The 20,784-nt window shown below is 39.5% G+C and overlaps 1 protein-coding gene across 2 annotated transcripts in view; it reads left to right on the top strand.

Moving 5' to 3' along the window:
• The window catches only part of cdh11 (cadherin 11, type 2, OB-cadherin (osteoblast)), an 89,228-nt gene that overhangs the window by 18,669 nt on the left and 49,775 nt on the right, over positions 1–20,784 (top strand). The window contains exon 2 of one of the 2 annotated variants that reach the window (XM_004553504.3): positions 19,997–20,054. The exons of the other annotated variant lie outside the window; for it this stretch is intronic. The gene's annotated coding sequence lies outside the window, so the exon portion shown is untranslated. The remainder of the gene's footprint in view (positions 1–19,996; positions 20,055–20,784) is intronic. 2 annotated transcript variants of the gene reach the window in all.

Consider the following 20,784-nt stretch of genomic DNA (forward strand, 5'->3'; position numbering starts at 1 on the left):
CACTACTGCAGTCAAAGGGACACTTATTTTAACCCTTGTATGGTGTTCGGGTCTGTGAGACCCGTTTTCAGTTTTTCTCAAAAGAAAAATTAAACAATTAATTATTTTTTCAACCTGAAATTCATTGGCTTTGGCTTATTTTCTGTGAAGAGCATGAATCTGAACAAATTTTCAATGACCTCATACTGTACCTCCCCCCACGCATTTACATTACATACAAGGTGTTCGGGTCCACTGGACCCAGGCCTAATAAAAGTGTTGAAAGTGCAGGTCCTGTGTTCCCACACTCTGTCTTCCTCCTTTCTGGTGCTGCTGATAGTGTTTTCTTCCCCTCCTGCTCCTGCACAAAGTTGCAACATTATTGAAAATTCAACTATCAACACCGTCTGCTCTTACATTCCCACACATTTTACCCTCTTTCTTGAGGGATCCAAATTTTATTTTCTCATACCCTGTCCCACCTGCAAATTAGGGGCATAATACTATAAATAAGACTTTGCCAGTGTGGTTCTTTATCACAACTGATCAAGATGGCAAAAGAATATCTACTGCGAGGGCCATCCAATTGATTTTGGAAGAGAGAGGGGCTTCGGATGATGATGTTGACAAAGAGGTTTCAGAATATTTCACATTTCTGAAAATTCAGAGTCTGACAGTGACTTTGAAGAAGAGGATGAGGTTGAGCACCATTTAGTAACAAAACGAAGACGAGTACCCCATCAGCAGCCAGCTCCAGGACCAGAACAAGCCCACCAGACAGCAAGTGAAGAAATATGGATGTCAATAACTGGTGAAATTGAATGGTCTTCTTGCCCAAGAAATGAGCCACCCTGCAGAGCTGTTACTGTAATAAGCCAGGGCCAACACGACTGACAGTTACTCATGTGCAGGACATCAAGTCTTCATTTGAGCTTTTCATCCCAGATTCCATCCAGAAAATTATTCTGGATTGCGGTAATCTAGAAGGAAGGTGTTTTTTGGAGAGAGGTGGAAGGAGATGGACCAAATTCATCTAAGAACCCCAAAGGCCTACTTTGGGGGTTTTATCCTTGCAGGAGTTTTCAGGTCCGAAAGGGAATCCACAGAATCCCTGTGGGATGCAGAAACCGGCAAGAACCTTTCCGTGCATCAATGTTTCTGGAAAACTTCCACAAAATTTCCAGGATTATCCGTTTTGATAACCGAGACGACAGACCAGCTCGACGGCAGAGAGACAAGCTAGCTGCCATCAGGACAGTGTGGGATAAGTGTGTGCACCACCTCCCCTGTTTTACAACCCTGGGCCTAATGTCACCATCGATGAGCAGCTGATCACATTTAGTTGTGAAACATATTGCTTCACGTGTAAATGTGTTGTGTCTTTCCACTCACTCCACTTGATTATAACTGATTTATTTTTTTATAACATTTTATTAAAAAAAAGAACAAAAAAAAAAACAAGAAGTACATTAATTCATAAATGTGATCTAACAAAGGTAAAGGGAAAAAATTAACCATGTTTGCTGTTCATATGTCTTGTAATTGGGATGAACTAAACATCTGTTGAGTAATTTAACATAAAATTGTTTGATAGTGTTAATTTGGAAAGCCAAAACTCTAGCGGGTCCACCAGACCCATGAACACTGGCTGAGTAACAAAAATATGAACACCACACAAGGGTTAATAGTACGTCTGTGTGTGTGGGTGGGTGTGTGGGTGTGTGTGTGCCAGACCCGCAGGGAGACACAGTAGGAGGTTAGAGAATACAACACACACAAATAGTAAATGGGTAACAAATGAGTTGACTGTGATGTAAATGGTTGTCCTTTTCATGGCCTTTTTTATGTCTGTTTGTTCCTGTTGAACAGTCAGGAGCAGCTCACCCTGTTCCCCCTGTCATTCAACCTTTACCCTCCACAGTGACAGAGAAGAAGCCAGACTGTCTGCATTACAAAGCATGTGAATGTGTGTCTAAATATGAACAGTCTTTTCTATTTGAATTCTTTGTTTGGTCACCTAGTGTATTGCAACACATCAGAAAAGGGAACTTCGTGTTGTATCAAAATACAGTGGGATGCGCATTTGAACAGAGGTTGACTGTTTGGAGAAAGCCCTACTGCCCTGCACCTGTACAACCAAATTCTAAATAAAAGATTAGCCATAGATGTGACAAGTGTAGAAAACTGATGCTTTCATTGCTGTGTTGGCGAATTATTTGAGAACTGGAGCTGCTCTTGTAGAATTATGCTGAAGTTTGGGCTTTTTAATGAAACGGCAAATCACTTTATAGAATTATAAACTATGTTTTTAATGCAAACAATGGGATCAGCTACTGGCTCGTTTTAAGGTAGGGTTTGCAGCATATTGTACATCAGTATTTGGTAGGAGATCAGGCAGAGATGTGAATAGATAGGTATTGCATATGGATGTCATCATACTTACTTGCACTCACAGGTAATGATGCTTCTCCCCTTATCTTTGTCTTTGTGTGTGTCAGAAAAGTACGACACAGGAAGACAAAGTAGCCTTGTTCTACACATATAAAACATTTCAAAAGCGTTTGTACACTCACCACAAAGGGACCAGAGAAAACAGTAAGGTGTGAGTGTGTGTGTGTATGCGTGTGTGTGTGGGAGTGTGGAGGTGTATGAGTAGCACAGACAGAGAGCTGAAGTTTTGAGTCACATTAAAAAAGCCAGCGTTTGTAATTATGGTGTCCTTGGAGGAGCTATTGGATGGCTCTCTGCTGTTTTTTCCTTTAATTGTTTCACTTTTCCTATACTTGCGTCACATCTACTTCACACACACACACATGCACACACAGCAAGTTAACGGTGAGGCCATGTTATTCATCATCACAAGGCCAGAAAAATGACAACTAAAAATAACTGCCAGTTATTGCTGTGATGTTCTGCAACCACTTTGATTGACTCTTCCTTGGGTGGTTACATCATTCTGATCTGCAGTTCAGCAACTTTAATCCAAAAAGAGTGCATAACCTGGGTGTTTGAGCACATCCGTATGGATACAATGCTACTAGACAGTTTTTTATTTCGCTTTGTGCATGTTTCAGTCTCTGTTTTTAATACAAGTAACACTGTCTCAGCTCTTGGCATGTCCTCCAGGTGTTGGCTATTATCATGGCTACAAGCTGTCCACTGGCTGGATTGATTAGAAGACGACTGAACTAGGCTTTTGTTTTAAGACTACAGTGGAGCAAGAACAGCTTTGGGGATTTAAAATACCTCAAGCTCTAAAATAGCTCCAAAACAATCGGCAGGTCCCCAGAAAATTACATGGGATTGCAAAATATGGAGTGAATGTCCTTTAATTCTCTATTACTAGAGGCTGAAAACTCTTCATGCTCTAACACATTGTGAAAGAAAACTTTTCTCCAAATTAATTTCATTTATTAAATGTTTTACAGCATTTTTCACCTGTCTAGATGAGAATTTTTCAGTCGTCTATTGTGAAGCAATTTCTTTCCTAAGCGAACATTATTCTAACTACATTTCACTTGCCTAAAGCAGCCATATCAAATAAAATATTGGCTACCTTACTATTAGAGATTACACTCTAATGAGCTATATAGGTCTATGTAAAACCACTGAGGTAGAGCACGGAGAAAATTAGTTTCTTTGTGTGTCTCGGTGACTCCTCATCTGAATTCAGTGTCACTTCCTAACTGACACAGATAAATAACAGCCTTAATATCAGTATCTTCCTTGAAAATGCTTGGACATGTAGGAGTGTGAACCCACTGTGAACCTCCCTTAGATTGGTTTGATCTCTGGTCCTGTCCCTCCATAATCAACCTCTAATACTTCAAGCTCAGTCAGTTCCTGAAAGGGCTTCATTTCAAAAGGTTGTAGATCAGCAAACGCTATCAGGGATCCTAGAGGCCACCGCTAACTCGCTAATAATCTCACCGTTGTCTTTTAGCAAAGGTATAGATCCAAACATGCACAATTATTTTGTAAGAAGGAAACTGGCATGTTAATCATGCACTTTTTTATGATACCAGGCTGCCAGCTAATGTCACAATTACCCTTAAGATCTGGTCTAATGGCCCACTAAAAATAGATAATTTCGCTTGGAAACGTAGGAGTGGGAGGAACAGGTGTTTACCCTCCTAGTGTGTTTTGTCCTGATTTTCATTTCCATAGCACAACCTCTCTGTGCTTATCTAGGGCCCAGGACACACCCAGGATCTCTGCTCGCTCTTCCCCCTCTTTATCTTTCACTCTCTCCCTGGATCCCCTGAGGCTGTTTAGAAAGGATCTGTGACAGATTCTACTGTGTGTGTGCGCGTGTAGCACTAGTAGCTCTAGTAGTAATGACAAGCAGATGGGGTTATTCATCACCAGCCAAGTCTCTGCAAGCAAAGCAACCATCCCTCTCTCTCTCTTACTCTCTATCCATCTATTTATCTAACTGATGTGTCTGAATAATGACAGATAAAAGAAAATCCTCTTTACTTTACTCCTAAGCTCTTTATATTCTTTGTTCGTCTTACACGACCTTCTGCGGTCGCAGGAGTATTCTCAGTCCACTGCAGTTCTTAACATTACTTTTTTGTGTGCTGTTTAAAATCAATTATAAACTCAGTCAATTCCACAGTCACGTGGTTGTAAACTGTAAATTAGGTTTATTATATGCAAAATCCATATGGGACAACTTAAGAAATAATTGTGAAACATACTTTGTATGTGTGTACATCCAAATCAGAGCTCGCACACCTTCTCACGCTGTCCATCTCAAACACACATTTGCACAACTGTCCTTGCAAATAGGTCAACTGCTTTTGTTGACCACAACCATTTATTGCATCACGGCTGTAAAACTACAAAATTGCACATTTTCTCACACAAATGCACGCACATACACACACTCAGTTACGCACATTCATAAGTTTAAAAAAACCTCCCACACATAGCAATGTACACTTACATGCTTCAGGGCTGCCACAGCTCCATTATTTTTCTGAAGTGCTTTTCAGTTCCATAGCTGGTGCTTGAGGGAGTGTGTGTATGTTTGAATGTGTGTGAGATTGTATGATACTGTGATGGGTGCTGGGTGTGTGCGTTGCTTGACAAAGATTGTGACATAAACCATTTATAGTGCTGCCCTAGTGTTTGAGTGTGTGATTGCTATTGACATTAAATCCTGTGTTCGGGTTAGTTTGGCACAGGGCACATGGAATGATGAGATTGTTTTTTAATGGGAGAGGAGAGGAGAGAAACTATGATTAGAGTTGGGCAGAGGGCGTTAGGACAGAAAACAATTTCCTGTATTTTGCTTTGAAGTGAGAAAAAAAAAAGACGTTTCCCATGTGCAAACTATGCATTTGCAAAAAACTTCCTACTTGCCACGGTGCATTTAAAAGAGACGATGATACATATTTACTTGTTTAAGCAAAGGTAGGCTTACACCTGCTGCATCACCATGTGTAGATAGCTTCAGGTTCCCATTAACATTACAGATGGATAACTGGCAGTTAAATTTCCAGACAGAAGAGAAACATGACAAAGTGTTGACGTGAGGCAGTATAATAGCAGCCAATTAAGTGGAAAAATATTTGACACTTGCAGGGTGTTTGGACCTGGCCTGTAGCCTTTTGATCAGGCAAATAAGAAAAAAAAAAAAGAAAAGAATTAAAAGCAGTGCAGGATAAAGCTGAAGGACACACGCAAACTGAAAGCAAATCTACCTCATACACAAAGTCTTGATTTGGGCTGCATGGTGCAGCAAAATGAGTCTTTGACTTCAAATTGCCCTGCTGTTATCTGTTTTATTCCAACAGAAAACACATCAGCTGGATATTTGGGAGCAATGAAAGTTGGGACATAAAATTTAAAAATTGAAGAGGGTCTTTTATAGCTTTTCTATATATAGCTACAATACTCAGTGTCCATATTAAACACGACCAACGTTGTAACCACAACTCATCTGTTGTTTAAATGTTTTTATTTCTGAAGAGGGGCAGTCATATCAGAAGAAATTTGGCTTAAAGGAAAAATGGCCCTAAAGAATGAAGAGCTGAAATGGCTTGTTTCAGATGATGAACTGAGATATCCCAAGTTCTCACTCGATACAATAAACTATTCATTGTATGTGAATAAGTTTGGGCATAACTCAGTGATATCTCAGTGGTTTAAATGTAATTTTTTTTCGGGCGATCTCTTTATATTTAAGCAGCGTTATCAAAATGAAAAAAAAAATTCATATGTGGCCGGAGATGCTCCAGTGGCTGATGTTTTATCATTCCAGCAGCAGTTAAGGTTCTAATTGATTACAACGATCCCTATTTTCTAACTGCAGTCTCTTCATTGATCCAGTTACTGCTGCTGCTCAGTTCTCTACGAGTGATTCTCCGAGTCATTACTGCCAAGAAGACGACAGTTTCAATGTGGCTCCAAAACTGACTTTAATGCAAAACCACAATCAACTCCTCAGCAATTCTTAGGTGGAGTAAAACAAGTTGATCAAAACCCGAAGACCTGTTGGAGGTTCATCAAATTAAACACATTCAATTAATTAAAGCTATTTCTTTTAATAATGCCTATAATGTGCAAATTAATTTCATTGAGGATGAAAACATTTTCCTCTTTTGTCATACATCAAGTATCCAAAGTTTATCAATTAGTTTGCAGGGAGAAATGTGTAGATAACATGAATTGCATTAATGATTTTCTAGGGCAGATTATATGTGCAGTTTATATAATAATTGGAGAATAGAATACAAAGGTGTGAGATCGAAGTCACATATTCCCCCGGCATTAGCATTATGTTCTCATGTTCTGATACTTTACCTTGAAATCAATTTCATGTTCAGTTACAGTGTGTGTCCTCTAACAGAGGTCATAACCTCTACCTGCTGACTGCATCTCTTTTCCTAAATTAAAAGACTGCATCATATTACATGCAGATCCCCAACACACATACACAAATTGAAAACTAAGTGCACACACCACATCGTATTACCTGTATAAGGACAGCGCAAAGAAACTCAATAGGCTTTTAACAATCATTCAGCCTGGACAGGAGGGCTTACTATAGGTATACCAACTAGATCTGATAGCACATACAGAATGAGAGAGGCAAGAGAGATGAATCACAACTGACTTCATGGTTCAGCCTTCTGACAGGAGCTTATAGAGAATGGGGATGGGAAAGGGAAAAGAAAAAGGGTGGCCGATGAAGGAAAAATGACTAAAAATGTATCAATATGCTAAAAAAAGAGAGATACCTGAGAAGCAATGTTGTGTTGGGGTGTAGATCTACTCAGTGCATACTCAAAAAGCCAATAAAAGTAACAGCAAACAGCCTGACGAAGTAGATTTGTTTCCAGATTTACTGCACTGGAACACAGTAAACTGTCCTGTTTTAGGCTTTGATGCCTGCAGTGTGGGCAGACTAGCCAGCTTTTCTCACAGCCTCTCTAGTATCTCTCAGTGCATCCTCGCCTACAATGGGTGAACATGATTTCTGTGTTCATCATTGTGTTTTTGAATTTGTCTGATTCTAATATGCTGATTTCTGTCTTTGAGGAACTGGCTAGTCGTGTTATAGCTCTCACTGCAACTTCCAAGTTGCTTCAGTGGCACAGACATCATTATAGGAAAAGATCTGGAGGAGCAATGAAAATACTGGCATTTGCTTCCAGCACTATATTCGACAGCAGTTTGAGAACATGCCAAATTCAATTTAGTTAGGAGTTTACTGCCTGCCTCAGGTTAGAAGAAAGAGCGGGAGACAGAGGAGAAGTATTGCCAGAGATGTAGAGAAAAGCAGGTAAAGTAAAGAGAAGATTGAAAGTAATCAGGAGAGATAAATGAACATCTATAAACACCGTCCAACTCAGCTGTGCTGCAGTGAGCAGCTGAATTATAGAACAAACATCTATGCATCTAATGGTCCTTTCTCATTTCTACTACTTCTCTAGATTAGGACCAAACATAACTCAAAAATAGTGCGGGTGTGTGTATGTGTCTCTTTGAATGTATATTAGTGTCTACGTGTAGCGTTAGATATCAGTTCCACTTTACATCAGCTCGTTTTCATGTGTATGAGACAAGAGGAGATTAAAAATAGGGGGTAGGGGTGGATGGTGGTGAATAGTATAAACTGTGTGTGTGCACACTGTGTTGAAGCATAGTATAATATGAAGTGTAAATATGTATGTTTAGGACATCGAGCTCAACGTTCAGCATGATTGATGACATAAGAATAAAGTTTTTGTTTATATGATAGAAACTGACAGGAAACAATAAAAGCTCTGATGCCACCACGATACCCTGTAAACATTCAAGATAACACAATTTGTCACAGTGCAGCTCATGACTTTCCAGTTTCACCTTTCTCAGAATATTATGGTCGGGATAGTTCAATTATACGTTTTGTTGCACATTTAAAATTGGCACACACCCAGTTATACACCTACATCTGCAACCTCTGTTTCTTTACATGCTAGACTATTACACTTTTTACAGATGCCTGCAAAATGAAAATTACCAATGAAAACAGGATTATGCAAGCAGGCCATCTGGTTCTGCTTGACATTATGATCAGCAGCTATTTTGAGAAATGACTGACAAAGTTTTCCCTTTCAACACACAGGGTGCGACGAGTAAGAGAGAGAAAAAAAACAGATGTCATAAAAATACTTATACGTATCTTTGGTGGTAAATTAAACATGACTAAAATGACCTTAAGAAAGGAATAAACAAACGAAAACAGCACTGCTGCAAAATGAGTGAGGACTTATTTATGGCATCAAAATGACAAAAGATACAAAAGGCACAAATTCCTTCTTGCATTGATAAGCATTAATGCTGCTCATGGTTGCTCAGCTTAGCTTTCCATTACTCGGGCACGGGGTGGATATTTTTGCTGATTTATCAATGCCACAGGCTTTCAGCGGATCTTAAAATAAATGGCTAAGACGCTGTGAGCCTGGAAAATCACCAGATGTACACTAACTTTCATATCAAGCTACTTATTAAGTCTGCATGTTTTCCATGGTCTCAGCTTAGAACAGAAATCCATAAAACGTTTTGCAGCAGCTCTTTTTTCCCCTTTCGCTCCCTTGCTCTCCTTTTCTCTTCTCTCCCCAGATGCCTTTTAGAGTTGTCATTGGAGAGTGACCTGTATTATCTATCTCTGACTCTCTCTCCCCAGCTCTGTCTCTTTCTCAGTCTGAATGGAGATTTAGATAAGAGAGTCTGAGCTGCAAGAGAGTGGTCGCTGCATACCAAGAGACAGACCAAAAGAACAAGAGAGAGGCCAGAGTGGAGAGCCAGTGAGAGCCAGATTTACTGAGCCATTTGCACCTTGTTTCAAACTCATCCTGTGGCTAGAAAGCTTCATGCTTCCGCATCTTGCCTTAGTGGGGAAATGTCATTGTTGTTTGTGTGTCTGTTGGCAAGCCTATACGAAAACTACCAAGCTGAATTTCATAAAATTTGGGTAAAAGGTGAAGCATGGGCAAAGGAATAACCTACATAATCAGATCAAAATCTAAAGCTTCAAAAATTGCAAACAGGGGATTTGCATCGGAGGAGGATGCAATCTCCCATCGCTCTCAAAGTACTGTTTGACTATCATCTGCAGATCACATTCCTTGTCATGAGTTAGATGCACCTTTATCTTTCATTTGCATGCATGGAAAAATTTTGCAAACAACAGCAGAATATATGATCAGAGTGATTGTGTATTCAGCTGCATGTACAAAGTTTCAGCCACTTTGCAATGTGTGGAAGTTTCTCCACATCGTAAGAGGAGTAGGTGTGAATAGGTATAAAAAATTAAGACAAATCTGTGGCACATACACATCAGGGTCACGGTAGCAATCTCAAATTTCCACATCTTCTTTGCACCTATATCTGTCACAATGCGTGCGTGTGTTTAGTAGGGGCACACTTCTTAAACAGTCTGGTTCTGCATATCACACACACACACAAAGACGCACACACGGGCCACAATTTAAAATGTCCCCCAGGTGATCGATGAGGTAGTGATGGAAATGTCATCTGGTGCTAATACATTTATCATCGCTCATCCAGGCTCATGAATTTCTCCTTCTGGTATTCAATCATTTTTGCTCTTTTACCATGAGACTATTTGAATGCAGTGATTCACGGGGCTGTCTGCGGTTTTCTCTGAGGAGGCAGAATGCGCGTGCAGGCATCCAGCACTCTGACTGGACTCATTAATTAGTGGGCAGGACAATGATAGCCTGTGTTTACATGAACCCATGTGATGGAGCGGTAAATAAAAAGCTGGGTTAGGGCTGAGTATATCAGACCAGCAATCACCATAAAGAAAACAAATACCTACATGATCAAGTTAATTATGTATTTGCACACTACACAATTTCTGTGAGAAGCATTTTATCGAACAAAAAACACAGTGATTGAATAACATATTACGTTCAAGTGTTTGCTACTTTTGCTTACTTTAAAAGTTAGTGAGGCATAAATACTTCCTTGGGTTTGAAACTGATGGAAAAGCTGACAGGCTTTTGTTGCTGTTCTGGGAGCAGAGCAATGTTCTTACTCTTCAGGGCACTGTATTGGCCACCGGAATATTTGGCGCATGACCCACAGAATCTCACATATTCTTATTTATGTTATTTACTAGTTGATTAAGTCAAAATATACCGAATGTTACACCTATAACCACCAAAGTAGGCTGACTACTAAACTATGCAGCCTTTCTTGGATGCACTTATGAGTGGCTACTGAAGGATTCTTGATGCTTGCCATTTTCAAGGCACACCGTATCTTTGTCCTGTCTTCCTCCACTTACCCCATGGGGTGTGGTGAGGCACATGGTCGCCCCTCCTTGAGCCTGGTTCTGTTAGAGGTTTCTTCCTGTTAAAAGGGAGTTTTTCCTTCCCACTGTTGCCAGATATCTGTGGATGTCATGTTGCCATATGTTTACACGTGTGATGCTGTGTCAGCCGAAGCTATATGATTGCGGTCTTTCATTTTTAAGTCAGATTTGAGGTTGGCTGATCGTTTTATATGCCACAAACAGACTTTAACGAGTAACTGCACACTGCCAAGCTGGTTTTGTGAGAGATTATCATATATTCATGCGAGTACATATTTGTGTGTGAACTTGTGCCTGAACTGCTATATGAGTAAGAGAGCATGTCATACAATAACAAACTATCTAAATGAAAATCATTGACAAGTGAGGCAAGTCATAACTGGGTGTGCACATACATACATAAGTGGTCCAGCCATGCAGAACTGAATATGTAAAAAGCATTTTTTTTTCCCCCTCCTGGGTTCTTCTCCTCTTCTCTCTTGAGTTCTCTTTATCCACCACCTCTCTCTTCCTTTGCTCTTCATCCCTCCTTCTCAGCCTGTCAGTTAAATGACTGTTGCTCATTTCTCTCTGTCTCTCTAAGTCAGCAAGTCACCTGCAATGTATCTCTCCCTTCACTCATATTGTCACTATTACACATCTTCATTAATTGCTTGTGTAAGTACTCGCTGCATTTAGATTACAGTCTTTGCACATAGATGCAGAGTAAAATTAGAGTGTAACTTTTGAACGTCACTGCATTGGTACCAGTAATGGAACCAATAATGATGTGACCACATGGTTGGTCATTTGTTCCACCTACTGAGTCTGTATCTGTTACTAGAGAGTGTCACTAACACATAAGATGAATCTGAGAAACTTGTGTGTGTGGTTGAAATTAAAAAGCAGGCCAACTTGAAGGTGAGCGTTGTCAGCTCTGTGAGAACTGAGTTGCTGTATAAGAATGATCTGAAAGCCTCACAAGGATACTTTAGTATGCAGGTATTATTATTTTATTAAACTGCCAAAAACGACAGCACAAAATAAACCAAAAAATATGTGAATTAATTACTCACCGACTAATTTTATTAATTTTTACTTTAATCCTTATCAATGTTTTACAGACATCTTACTATAATATAAAAAAAAATCTTTGTCTGTGTTTGAGCTTCTTTGTCTGCCAACTTTTCCTACACGATCAAGAGTTGAGAAACCAAACTTGGCACACATGCACATCTTGATCTTGATGATGACAGCATGTTGCCAAGCAAACTGTTAGTAATGGGCTAAAATAACCTTAACCTTTTTATAAAAGCAGCAACACTATAACACCTTATAAAAATAACATATTTATATCATAGATAATAACTTCTCATTTATATCCACAAAACCTCAATTATGCAAACCTCTAGCCATCAAGGTGCCTGGCAACCATCTAGTAACAGACCACAATGACTTGTTTTCTGCCTTCATGCAACTAGAACATGTAATGAAAGCCTTGCATTGTCTTAGTGTTATATTGTTGCTTAGGAATTAGCAATGTGCAAATATTATTTTTTTTAAAAATCACATGATTTCAGATATTTGGTGGCCTAAAAATCCAATATATCGGCAATTTATTTCTCTCCTACACATGAAACAAACAGATTTCCATGATATTATGTTATGTGTAGTTATTTTTTAGGTTTTTCCTAAAGCAATATGGCAAGAAAGGTTAAAGATATTCTTGTTTTAATGCTACAAGTCTTGCATTACCTGTCTACACTCTACCTGACTCTGCTTAGATCAGTTGCTTTTAGTTTTTGTCGTGTTCCAAACATGTTGCCCTCTTGTGTTGATAAAACTATTATTATTAAGCATGTTTCCCTTGTCTCTACCTTTTCTGATTTCCATTTGTTGGCTGTTATAAATGCCAAAACCAACATATCAGCAAATAGCTAGCCAGTAAACCAGTTACACTGACATACTGGTCAGGCTATAGTAATAATATATTCTAGTAGTACAATACAAAATTAGAATACAGAAAAAACTAGAGGTCTATCATAAACAGCATTACCAAATGAAACTTTGTTCGAACTGCTTGGTGTCCCACTTTCATATATCCTCCACTCCACATTTACACATAATTATCTTTGATTAGTAAAATGAGAGTTATACCTTCCTTATTGTATTTAATCTGTGATATAAATGGAAAGGAGGAAATACTAATCCAATGAAACCTGCAGAAACAACAGATATACACAGAGCAAAAACCATTTAGTCCAAATACGAATGTGCAGTTGCTAATTAAGGCTCTGTACATTAATGAAAATGAAGAAGCATTGAAATGCTGAGTGTGAGGAACACAATGACTTTAAAATAGGTTTTTGTACTTTCTCCCAGGTACAAAATCAAATAGGAGGGCAGAATCAATGTAGCATCTCAGAAGACAATACTGATAGCTCAGGTTTCAGCCAAATTGCCCATCTACAGTATGTTGCCATCAAATTGCCAGTGCTCCATGGACTTGAAATGTAATTACAAAGTCTAGGCAATAAAATCAGCTCACAGGACAAGTGTCCTTGTAGACTTTCCATGTCATGTAACGAACCTGCAGTGTCATTAAGACACAGTGACAATTTGCTTGTGCAGCCTGGTAGAGCAGCACATTTTTACAGACAGGGATGAGCAGTTTGCCCACTTTGGTGGAAAACTAATGCATTTTGTGAACTTGTAATTGTGCATGCAATGTATGGTGTTTGAGGAAAAAGTCATTACAGGTGTTGTACTTGGTCCTAATGGTTTTTCAGAGTATTACCGAAGAAAAGATTTGCTACATACTTTAAGAATGTAAAAAGAAATCAATTAGAGGCTCTGAAGGGAAAAAAAAAATCAATACTCTTGAAACTACACAGTTCTCCATCTTGTCATGACTGTTAAGATCAAACTCTCCTTTTAAAAGCAGACGGTATCAACATGTCTAACAGTGACCTTACACCTGCGCCTGCTGTTCACACCTTCTGCAGATTTAGTGTTAGCACTGAGTTGAGTTTTCCAGTGATTATAGCTTTGTTCAGCAGCTGAATTTTAAATATGCATTTAATTGTATGCACTCTAACATGTACTTGTATTGTGTGATAAATGGAATTTAAAGCTCTGATATTCTGCAGCATGGCATATAAATTAGTACTACAGAGTCAAAAGATTGATTTGCTGTGCATTAGCTCAGTATAACTTCAAGCCAGTGAAAATCTAAATTCTGAACATAGGACACGTTCTTGCTTTTGGACATGGAGAAAATAAAGCCTTTCTGGCTTATCTAACCACAGAGATAATTCAGAGTAGCTGACAAAGAAACAAGTGTTTTCAGAGAAGAGGAAAATGCACGACTGTCTAGAGCAAGTGTTGTAGGAGTAGCACTAAAGTAGGAGCAGGCCGTCTGAGCTCAAAGATAAAAAATAGACCTATAGTTACCAACCAATCCCCTGCAAAATGACTGCCGCCACTTGCACCTGCATCTCCTGTGCGTTTTATTTTAGACTCAGTAATGAGTCAGAGTGGAGTTGTGAGGAAGTGGAGGAGGTAGAGGCGAGCTGGAGGAGGATACCTGCCTGAAGATAAAATTTATTAAAAGGAACTGTGCACCAAAAATAAGTTGAAAGAGTGTATATAAAGAGGGGCAATATAGTTCAAACAAAAGCATGTATTTATTTTCCAATAGGATGCCAGATATGGACAGGCATCTAGCCTGTCTGACCCTTTGCTTCAGCAAATGAGCATGCGTGTATGTTTAGGTGTGCGCTGACCACTATATGATAATGCATCATCAACTTTTATGCACTCATACAGTGTCGTGAGTTTATGTGGGCCTGCCTGTGTCCGCATGCACCTGTGAATGCACACTGGTGCATGTATAATACTGACACAGCTGGGATCCACCAGTCCTTGCCAATGTGTGTGGGTATATATGTGTGTGTGAGTGTGTGCGTGTGTGTGCACGGCGACCAGCTGCGTCCACTGTGCTGATCCTCAAAGCCGCTATCACATTCTGCTTGCATCATTTCACTGCAGTCATCCTGACAGCATCAAACTTGTGAACACATGCCATTACAAGGCCGTGTTCACTCACATTCATGCATATCACTGTCTCACACAAACCCATTTGCTGACATGAGATATGATTATTACATTTCATTGGTGTTTTAAGCTGTTTTAATGAGTGCCAGAGGGGGGGAAGGTTTGTATTTCAGGGCAGTTTGAAATGACAACCCCTTCTCAATACATCCATTACTGTCAAAATGCTTCTTAAACTTTGAGTCAGGAATGTCTTCAGGCTCCTCAGCTGTAGCAGAGTTTCCCCATGTAAAGGTCATCTGTTACACTGCCCTATAAAGCCAGAGAGCAATAGCTATGTGAAGAGTCAGACAGTAAAAAATAGTACCTTCAATGTGTATCTCCTGGCCAGACAAAATATCAAAAATTGTTGGTTGCTTTTATACGACTACATAAAATCGGTCTTTCCTCCACTTTTGTAATACTAAGATTCCAGTTGGCTGCTATCATGGAATAAATCCTAACATCTTGATTTAGAAACCACATGAAACACCAGATTTTAATCTGGGGGAGTATAATGTGTTTGGATAGAGCTCAGCTAGAGGACTATAATCAGAATAATTATTCTGGTTTCACTCCAGCTTGAGGCCTTTTAGCTAATGACAGACACAACACTGATGACTCGATTTTAAGCTGTCTCCATTTGTACATGACACGTGTGTGTGCAAATATTGTTTGTGTCTATTTGAGCAGTTTGACAGGGCTACAGCATTTGCAGACCAGTTTAAAAAAAACACATTAAAATACACTTGTGGTTATTTTCTGCAGTAATGGGGAACTGAGAAATGTCTTTATCCTTAAATAATGTCTCTCCTGCTGACAGCTGCAGTCCCCGCTGTTTCATGTCTATGTTTTTTTTCTGTTTTAACTAAAGAGAACAGGAATCATACGGCAACATATCACAACCACATTCCTAAAAATGTGTTCGGAGCAAACAAGTAGCTTAGATCCTCATAGAGGCACTGAACGATCCTAACAGGAAGCATGCAGACCATGTAGTTTGCATTAATTAAGATCAAAATACACAATCTGTACATCAAAGAAGATGTTGGAGTGCGGTCGTCATCATATCATCTTTCAAAGTTTTTTTTTTTTTTTTCTTGGGTATTATTTATTGCCGATCCCTTCTTAGATCCCCCTTGTGTTTATCTTCAGAAAAATCACTTTTCAGAAATGAATGCAATTCATCAAAATAAATCAATACAAACTATTATCACATTCTAGAGGTTGTGTGCATGCAGTCAAACATGTACACAGAGTTGCTGGCAGTGGCCTACCAATCAATAGGCCGTTATTCAAGCATTTCACATTTCACACAAGAACCAATTCAAAATGTGACAGTATTGATAGTATTGTCTCAGGGTCCCTAGCAATACCACAACATGGTAAAATCCATTTTCCCTCACATAACGAGCTGTCATTTTACGGTTGGACTGAGCTCAATCGTCTCTGCATATAAAGCAGGCAGATTTAGCTGGAGAACGATAACAATAGCACAATTGCCATTGGTATAAATTTCCACCGTGACATCACACAATAGTGATTAGTGCAAAGCTTCAGAAAGCATGCCTCATTTTAAAGGTACCCCTGGTGTTATTAACAATGTAGTCCATTGTTGCTTATAAGTACATGTGCAGTGTCAGCACATGTTGCTCATAATACTCTGACAAAAATCCATTTTTCTTTAACAAGGTGAAAGGAGCCGGTTCTGTGCATACAAAGCAGGTCGATCAGCTACATGATTCTAATGATATCACTATAATGATTTATGCAGAAGGAATATTACCAACACTGAATAATGATGATTTGTTATGTTCTGCCGATGATGGTGTTTGTGGCATGTCAGTTATGCTGTGATGCTGAGGATGTTGATGGTGCTGTAACTTTTGATAGTGCCGCTGCTGTCACTTTCACGTAATGCAAACAAGAAAATCCGATGTTTAGCGACAAATGATTGACATATGAGCAGCGGTGTTATGTTATTAAAGTATTTTCGAATTTTGAAGTGTTTGAGCGACTTATTCAACAGCCTTGAACAAACAAGAATAAAATTTGCCCCCAAACAGAATTTTCCATTAAGTAATTATTGTGATCGAACCACATTAAGCACACCATTGTGCATTACTGGTCCCCAAAGGATAAAGTGATATCCTTTATGGTTATACGGGTCATTGTGTAAGCTCAAACCACCGGTACCTTTCAAGGCACCAACATTTTATCCGCGTGTCTAATTTACAAAACAAATGTTAAGCTGAAAACATCATTAAACAGGTGCACTACATTTCTTCTACACATTTTCTTCCTAAGCTACATGTACTGATCTTTTGTTCCTGTGAAAAAAATATGAAGGAGCAGTTAATTATTGCAGTGTCTCGGTCCTTAGAGCTGTGTGATCTCTCACTGCACATTTATTAAGATGTGGATAAAAGAATTGTGGCACTGAAGATAAAGGCAGTTTTGGCCTTTTGATATTTAGCTATTACGTTATAAAATATCTCCCTCGCAGTATTTTTCTTCATCTCTTAACCCATGTGCCATCACACCCACATAATTACTAGATGGAAAGGAACAAATTTAATGTTGCTGGACTGCTTTCTACTGGCTTTCACCCTTATTCACCCATGAAGGCTTGCAGAAATCACTAATTTTCATTTTCAGCAACACTCTGCTTCACACTCATGCTGGGGAATTGCACTGTACAGCCACTCAGCACCAGCACAGGCCCGGAGCAGCTTCACTGGGACCGACCAGGGTTAAGTAGTTTGCTCAAGGGCTTCTCAGTGCTGGTTACTGACAGAGGCAAGAGCACCTCCCATTCAATTCCCTGCTCGGATAACATTTCGGGTGATGTGGGAATGCAATGGATGCATAAAGGCATTTCCTTAAAACCATTCATTACCAGTTCTGATCTTCAACCTTGCTATCTTTTGGCCCAAAACTCAAAGAGACATCGCATATTGTGACTTGCTGCCCTACACTCACGTCATGACTTTTTGTTTGTCATACAAATATTAGAGCAGCTGTGGCTCAGCAGGTAGAGCAGGTCATCTATTGATTAGGAGGTTGTTTTCATCCTGAGCTCCTCTTGTCTGCATGTCAAAGTATCCTTGGGCAGAAGTTGCCCCTGATGCTTCCATTGGAGTGTGTCTGCATTAAAACATAACATAAAAGAAATAAAGGATAGAAAAAAGCGGGGGCGGAACAGTAGCGGGTTGTTAGAACTGTTGCTTTACAGCAAGAAGGTTCTGGGTTTGAATCCACTGGCCGGCTGAGGCTCGTGGGTTCTCTCTCAGCCTGTGTGGGGATTTTGCATGCCATGCATGTTAGATCAATTGGTGATTTTAAATTAGGCGTGAATGTGAGCGTGAATTGTTGTCTGTTTCTCTGTGTTAGCTATATAGATTAATTGCCAAGCTGTCCAGGGTGTGCCCCACCTCCTGTCCAGTGACAGCTGGGATAGGGTCACGCCCAACTATGAACATGAATTGGATACGTGGAAGAGGACTGATGCACAAATGGATGGAAGCTACAATGATGATGTTTTCACATCATTATAGCGGCATTATAGTAATCAATATGTCAAACACTTATCGGTTAATGTTCTGAGGAGGGAAACTGTTAGAGAAACAGGCCCATAATAAAGGGGCTTAGTTGCCTGTAGCAACAAGACTGAGCAACAGCCAGGCTAAACGAGCTTATGGCTAAACAACTAAGACTTATAAGTACATATATAATAAAGTCATTACTAGTTTGGGGTTTTTTTTCAGTTAGTGCATCATAGCAATTTTTGTTTTGTCCAGCCCATGGGCTTGGAGACCTCTATTCTGGTTATACAGTAACAAAGACACGCCCCTATCTCAATGTGTTTTCATCCCAGGGTGTCAAATATTGCTGCCGTGTAAGAAGCTGCGAGAGTCACAAAGATTCGGTGTCGGTGCTTTGGATCCAGCAATACTGAATGCAGGGAGCTAACAGTGTTGTTTGAAAGAGCAACAAATTCTGCATAAAAGGGCAGGACAGTTGGCAGTGGCATAAATCACTAGTTTGTCACATTTAGAAGCTTAGTGCTTTGCATTGTGTTTGTCGTTGTTTTCACTTGCTGTGGTCTGGTTTAAATGAACCGTCTTTACAAAATGATCCATGTAGCTGGAAAAATTACCTGAAAGCAGTGCATTTAAATGTCACAGGTCTTGAACAAAAACCCATATGTAACAAACTGGGAATGGGACCAGGCTCACCATTTGCCGCAGGGGATGTTTAATGGCACAACAGCAAAGGACACCTCACAAGCTTCCATGTTTTGTTTTGGAGGGTTTTTTGGGGGGTGGGGGTTTCTGTTGTTTTTGTTTTTTTTACAGTATTTGATGACCTTAAAGTGAGATTGGGCTGTCCAACCATTTTTCGGGGGGTTCCCCCCCCTTTTTCCCCCATGGCATATAAACTGCAATAATTCACGAACACAACTGTAAAACCTGAACTGAGTGATCTTGGTTACTCGTTTGTAATGTTAGGCAAGTGCAGTGTGTCTGCTCTGTGCTCATACATCACACTTTATGGTCAAAGTTTTAGGAATACTAACCCTAATGCATAAACCAGCTGCAGGCTGGTGCACTGTACATACAGGCAATGGTTTAGAACAGAAGTGGCTAAGTCAGCAACTGAATTGCATGTTTAATTTACGCTTACTCGTTCCATCCATGTGTAGCCACAAGTTGCAGTATATTTCAGGATATATTAAGGGCAACAGCAATAAACTCTCAGCATGTAAAGATTAGGAGAAGTTTGTTTGTGGAGCGCTTAAATTAATAACGACTATTTTGGGTTATGCTTCATCAAAAGGCACATTTTAAATGTACAAGTTCAACTTCTTACTTCTGTATTTCTTCTCTGCCTTTTTTCTCATCAGTATTCTGATGTGCATCCTCTTTTTCTTTCTCCTGAGCTATACGTTGATGCACAATGTGATGAAATATGCAGCACAGCTAATGAAAACATATCTAATTACATCATGGCAATATAATATGTAATGTCTTTCAGCTCCTTTCTCTCCGGTAAATGGCGGGTCTTACATCTTAATAATGTAAATTTTCTCTCTCTCTTCTTTGGCAGATCTCTGTCACTTAACGGGAAACAAAGCCTTTGTATTCAACACAGTGATGAGCTAAAGGTGCGTCCTGACATTTATTTCTCTATTGTGTACGTCTGTGTGTTTGTGTGTTAAAACAAAAGGCCTGTAGAGTGCCATTAAGACATCAGCCCCACTAGCCTGTTTAGCATTACATTTAACTGGCGCTCTTCCATTAATTTTCCACCCTTCCCATCTTCTTTTCTTTCTTTCATTTAGACATTTTGCAGTTTTGCCTCCATCTCTCTCAGTAATGATCCCCATCCTTCATGATTAGTAGAAAATTATTCAAAAATGTTTAGCTTGTATTTGCCTTCAGCAGCTTGTTAAGGAGAACTTGTAAAAAATCATATTTAATGTGATCTCATGCCTGAAAATGTAGCTTACAATACATTTGCCCTTTGGGCACATGTTCTGAAAGTCACTGTATCGCACACCTCACATCTTCCATACTAAGCATTTTTCTATTTGCCTGGAAAAAGTTGAATAGATTAAAGGCAGATCTAATCGATCGTGAATGTGCTTATCTGTGGCTAGCAGGCTGACAAGCCGATTCCAGAATGGCACAGTCTAATCATTCAATTGCAGGCTGCAGACGGGAAAAAGAGAAATATGCAGAAGGACCCAAAAACAATAAAAACAAATGCTTGAATTATTTGATGAAGCCTAAAAGAACTGAGATGCCATGGATGATGAAGGGCAAGCAATTTGAGAAGCCTGATGGCTTAAAAACATTTACATATTCAGGGTAAAAAAGGCCTATTTGGGGTTT

Source organism: Maylandia zebra, linkage group LG13 (genome assembly GCF_041146795.1).
Source record: "Maylandia zebra isolate NMK-2024a linkage group LG13, Mzebra_GT3a, whole genome shotgun sequence".
NCBI lineage: Eukaryota > Metazoa > Chordata > Actinopteri > Cichliformes > Cichlidae > Maylandia > Maylandia zebra.